The 5,972-nt window shown below is 40.3% G+C and overlaps 1 non-coding gene across 1 annotated transcript; it reads left to right on the top strand.

Moving 5' to 3' along the window:
* Window positions 1-5,319: 5,319 nt before the first annotated feature.
* LOC112745477 (small nucleolar RNA R71) lies at window positions 5,320-5,425 on the top strand. The gene has a single exon (XR_003173404.1). It is a non-coding gene; the product is annotated as a small nucleolar RNA R71 (small nucleolar RNA).
* Window positions 5,426-5,972: the final 547 nt, after the last annotated feature.

The following is a 5,972-nucleotide window of genomic DNA, read 5'->3' as shown; positions in this document are numbered from 1 at the left end:
ATCAACCTGGCATTAAACACCAGAAACAGGCTACATTTGGGCGTTTAATGCCAAAAATAGGCAGCAGTCTGGCGTTAAATGCCAGTATTGCATACAGAAGGTGTTTTGTACGCCTAAATGGTGCAGGGATGAGAAATCCTTGACACCTCAGGATCTGTGGACCCCAAAGGATCCCCACCTACCCCACCTCTTCTTCTCTCTTCTTCACACCTTTTCATAACTCTCTTCCCCAAATACCCTTCACCAATCACCTCCATACCTCTTCCCCAAATACCCTTAACCACTCACATCTATCCACTCTTCCCCATAAACCCCACCTACCTCCAAAATTCAAATTCTTTTCCCTCCCAAACCCAACCCTAATGGCCGAAAGCTAAACCCCCCCACTCCTATATAAACCTCTCATTCCTTCTTCATTTTCACACAACACACCCCTTTCTTCTTCCCTTGGCCGAATACACACCTCTCTCCCTTTCCTCCATTTTTCTTCTTCTTCTCCTTCTTTCTTTCTTCTTTTGCTCGAGGACGAGCAAACATTTTAAGTTTGGTGTGGTAAAAGTATTGCTTTTTGTTTTTTCATAACCATTAATGGCACCTAAGGCTAGAGAAACCTCAAGAAAGAGGAAAGGGAAGGCAATTGCTTCCACCTCTTAGTCATGGGAGATGGAGAGATTCATCTCAAAGGTCCATCAAGACCACTTTTATGAAGTTGTGGCCAAGAAGAAAGTGATCCTTGAGGTTCCCTTCAAGTTCAAAAAGAGCGAATATCCGGAGATCCGACAAGAGATTAGAAGAAGAGGATGGGAAGTTCTCTCTAATCCTATTCAACAAGTCGGGATCTTAATGGTTCAAGAGTTCTATGCAAACGCATGGATCACTAGGAACCATGATCAAAGTGTGAACCCGAATCCAAAGAATTGGCTTACAATGGTTTGGGGGAAATACTTAGATTTCAGTCCGGAAAATGTAAGGTTGGCATTCAACTTGCCAATGATGCAAGAAAATGCACGCCCTTACACTAGAAGGGTCAACTTTGATCAAAGGTTGGACCAAGTCCTCATGGACATATGTGTGGAAGGAGCTCAATGGAAAGTTGACCCAAGAGGCAAACCGGTTCAATTGAGAAGACCGGACCTTAAGCCTGTAGCTAGAAGATGGTTGGAGTTCATTCAACACTCAATTATTCCTACTAGCAACCGGTCTGAAGTTACTATAGACCGGGCCATCATGATCCATAGTATCATGATTGGGGAGGAAGTGGAAGTTCATGAGATTATACCTCAAGAACTCTACAAGGTGGCTGACAAGTCATCCACTTTGGCAAGATTAGCCTTTCCTCACCTCATTTGCCACCTTTGTAATTCGGCTGGAATTGACATAGAGGGAGACATCCTCATTGAAGAGGACAAGTCCATCACTAAGAAAAGGATGGAGCAAATAAGAGATCATGGACCTCAACAAGAGCATGAGGAAATTCCTCACCATGAAATCTCTGAGATGCCTCAAGGGATGCACTTCCCTCCACAGAACTATTGGGAGCAAATTAACACCTCCCTAGGATAATTAACTTCCAACATGGGACAACTAAGGATGGAATACCAAGAGCACTCCATCATTCTTCATGAGATTAGAGAAGATCAAAGAGCGATGAGGGAGGAGCAACAAAGGCAAGGAAGAGACATAGAAGAGATCAAGAGCACCATTGGTTCTTCAAGAAGAGGAAGACGCCACCCTCACTAAGGTGGACCCGTTCCTTAATCTCCTTGTTCTTATTTACCTATTTTTTGTTTACTATGCTTTATGTTTATGTTTGTGTCTTATTACATGATCATTAGTGTCTAGTGTCTATGTCTTAAAGCTATGAATGTCCTATGAATCCATCACCTTTCTTAAAATGAAAAATGCTTTAATTACAAAAGAACAAGAAGTACATGAATTTCGAATTCATCCTTGAAATTAGTTTAATTATTTTGATGTGGTGACAATACTTTTTGTTTTCTGAATGAATGCTTGAACACTGCATATGACTTTTGATATTGTTGTTTATGAATATTAAATATGTTGGCTCTTGAAAGAATGATGAAAAGGAGAAATGTTATTGATAATCTGAAGAATCATAAAGTTGATTCTTGAAGCAAGAAAAAGCAGTGAATACAAAAGCTTGCGAAAGAAAAAAAAAGAAAAGAAAAATGGCGAAAAAAAAAGAGAAAGAATAAGAAAAAGCAAGCAGAAAAAGCCAAAAGCTCTTTAAACCAAAAGGCAAGAGCAAAAAGCCAATAGCCCTTAAAACCAAAAGGCAAGGGTAACAAGGATCCAAGGCTTTGAGCATCAGTGGATAGGAGGACCTAAAGGAATAAAATCCTGGCCTAAGCAGCTAGACCAAGTTGTCCCTAATCATGTGCTTGTGGCGTGAAGGTGTCAAGTGAAAACTTGAGACTGAGCGGTTAAAGTCGAGGCCCAAAGCAAAAATAGAGTGTGCTTAAGAACCCTGGAAACCTCTAATTGGGGACTCTAGCAAAGCTGAGTCACAATCTGAAAAGGTTCACCCAATTATGTGTCTGTGGCATTTATGTATCCGGTGGTAATACTGGAAAATAAAGTGCTTAGGGCCACGGCCAAGACTCATAAAGTAGTTGTGTTCAAGAATCAACATACTGAACTAGGAGAATCAATAACACTATCTAAATTCTAAGTTCCTATAGATGCCAATCATTCTGAACTTCAATGGATAAAGTGAGATGCCAAAACTATTCAAGAGGCAAAAAGCTACTAGTCCCGCTCATCTGATTGGAGCTAAGTTTCATTGATATTTTGGAATTTATAGTATATTCTCTTCTTTTTATCCTATTTGATTTTTAGTTGCTTGGGGACAAGCAACAATTTAAGTTTGGTGTTGTGATGAGTGGATAATTTATACGCTTTTTGGCATTGTTTTTACATAGTTTTTAGTATGATTTAGTTAGTTTTTAGTATATTTTTATTAATTTTTAAATAAAAGTCACATTTCTGGAATTTACTATGAGTTTGTGTGTTTTTCTGTGATTTCAGGTAATTTCTGGCTGAAATTGAGGGACTTGAGCAAAAATCAGATTCAGAGGCTAAAGAAGGACTGCAGATGCTGTTGGATTCTGATCTCTCTGCACTCAAAGTGGATTTTCTGGAGCTACAAGAGTCCAAATGGCGCGCTCTCAATTGCGTTCGAAAGTAGACATCCAGGGCTTTCCAGAAATATATAATAGTCCATGCTTTGCCTAAGTTTAGATGATGCAAACTGGGGTTCAACGCCAGATTTCTGCCCTATTCTGGCGTTAAACGCCAGAAACAAGTTGCAAAGTAGAGTTAAACGCCAGAAACAAGTTACAAACTGGCGTTCAACTCCAAGGAATACCTCTACATGTGAAAGCTTCAATGCTCAGCCCAAGCACACACCAAGTGGGTCCGGAAGTAGATTTCTGCATCATTTACTTATCTCTATAAACCTTAGTAACTAGTTTAGTATAAATAGGACTTTTTACTATTGTATTTACATCTTTTGATCATCTTTGGATCATCTCTAGACGTTTAGTTCTTAGATCTTGGAGGCTGGCCATTCAGCCATGCCTGGACCTTCATCACTTATGTACTTTCAACGGTAGAGTTTCTACACACCATAGATTAATGTGTGGAGCTCTGCTGTTCCTCATGAATTAATGCAAAGTACTATTATTTTTCTATTCAACTCAAACCTATTTCTTCTCTAAGATATTCCTTCGCACACAAGAACATGATGAATGTGATGATTATGTGACGCTCATCACCATTCTCACCTATGAACGCGTGCCTGACAAGCACTTCCGTTCTACATGAAAGCAAGCTTGAATGCATATCTCTTATCCTCCTGATCTACGATCAGAGTCTTCGTGGTATAGGCTAGAATTATTGGCGGCCATTCTTGAGATCCGAAAAGTCTAAACCTTGTCTGTGGTATTCCAAGTAGGATCTAGGAAGGGATGGCTGTGGCAAGCTTCAAACTCGTGAGTGCTAGGCGTAGTGACAGACGCAAAAGGATTAATGAATCCTATTCCAGCAGGATCGAGAACCGACAGATGATTAGCTGTGCAGTGACAGCGTATTTGGACCATTTTCACTGAGGGGATGGGATGTAGCCATTGACAATGGTGATGCCCAACATAAAGCTTGCCATGGAAAGGAGTATAAAGGATTGGATAAAAGCAGTAGGAAAGCAGAGGTTCAGAAGGAATAAAAGTATCTCGATACGCTTATCTGAAATTCTCACCAATGAATTACATAAGTATCTCTATCTTTATTTTACGTTTTATTTATCTTTTAATTATTAAAACTCTATAACCATTTGACTCCGCCTGACTGAGATTTACAAGGTGACCATAGCTTGCTTCAAGCCGACAATCTCTGTGGGATCAACCCTTACTCATGTAAGGTTTATTACTTGGATGACCCAGTGCACTTGCTGGTTAGTTGTGCGAAATTGTGACAAAGAATTAAGATTATGAACGTGCGTATTAAGTTTTTAGCACCGTTACCAAGGAATGAACGATCACAATTTTGTGCACCAGATTGCATCCATCTTCTTTTCAGCTTGCACTTGTCTCTCTGCAACAGTGGCAATGGTCCCTGTCAATTGTGCCATAGCAGCCTCCAATCTTGCAAAATTATTACTGATATCACATGGTTTTAGGTTTAAGGATGATGTATCTTGAGGGTGGTTGTTGTATGGTTGTTGGTTGGAGTGGTAGGGTTCATTTTGTATGTTGTGGTATGGTCTATTGTTGCTTTATTGATGGTTAGGATTGTGGTTATTGTATTGGTTAGAGTGGTATGGTTTGTGATCTTGGTTGTGGTTCTGTTGGTTTCTCCACCCAAATTTTAGGTGGTTCTTCCAACCTGGGTTGTATGATTTGGCATTGGGATCATATGGTGGTCTGGAAGAATTATTCACATAGTTGGCTTGCTTCCATTCACATTTAACTTCTGGAGTATCCTCTTCTTGTGGAGGTGCTTGAGCTTGAACAGCTGATACTTGGTTCTTCTCCATCTGCTTGGTTAAGGCCGCTAATTGAGCTGTGATCACCTTGTTTTGAGCCAGCAGAGCATCCATGGAATTGAGCTCTATCACTCCTCTTCTTTGAGTTCTATCAGGGGCATAGAAACACTCATTGTTGGCAACAATTTTTATGACGTCTATGGCCTCTTCAATTGTCTTTTTCTTGTTGAGAGAGCCTCCAGAAGAGTGATCTAGGGCCTTCGTTGACTCATATGATAGCCCCTCATAGAAGATGTGCAGTTGCACCCATTCATTGAACATGTCTGGAGGGCATTTTCTTGTCAACTCCTTGAATCTCTCCCATGCCTCATAAAGAGTTTCACCATCTTGTTGTCTAAAGGTTTGCACCTCAGTTTTCAATCTATGGACTCTTTGTGGAGGGTAGAATCTTGCTAAGAATTTGTTCATAACATCCTCCCAAGTTGTCAAGCTCTCCTTAGGAAATGATTCCAACCACTTTGATGCCTTATCTCTAAGAGAAAAAGGGAACAAAAGCAGTTTATAGACATCAAGATAGACACCATTGCACTTCACTGTGTCACATATTCTCACAAATGTGGTTAGATGTTGGTTGGGGTCTTCTTGGGCACTACCTCCGAATGAACAATTGTTTTGAACAAGTGTGATGAGTTGAGGCTTTAACTCAAAGTTGTTAGCATGAATTGTTGGTTTTAGGATGCTACTTCCATAGTTTCTTGGGTTTGGGTTGATGTAAGAGCCTAGAACTCTCCTCTCTTGCCCAACATGATTGCCAGCATCTTCCCCAACATGGTTATGCACTTCTTCCTCCATAGCAACATCTAGATCTTCCTCCACTACTTCCTCTCCAACTATTCCTTTGCCTCTTACTTCCCTCCTTAGTCTAAGGAAGGTCCTCTTAGGTTCACTATCAAAAGAGGATAAAGTTTCT

The sequence above is a fragment of the Arachis hypogaea genome, chromosome 14, assembly GCF_003086295.3.
Source record: "Arachis hypogaea cultivar Tifrunner chromosome 14, arahy.Tifrunner.gnm2.J5K5, whole genome shotgun sequence".
In the NCBI taxonomy this organism is placed as follows: domain Eukaryota; kingdom Viridiplantae; phylum Streptophyta; class Magnoliopsida; order Fabales; family Fabaceae; genus Arachis; species Arachis hypogaea.
This window is presented reverse-complemented; position numbering and strand designations above follow the sequence as displayed.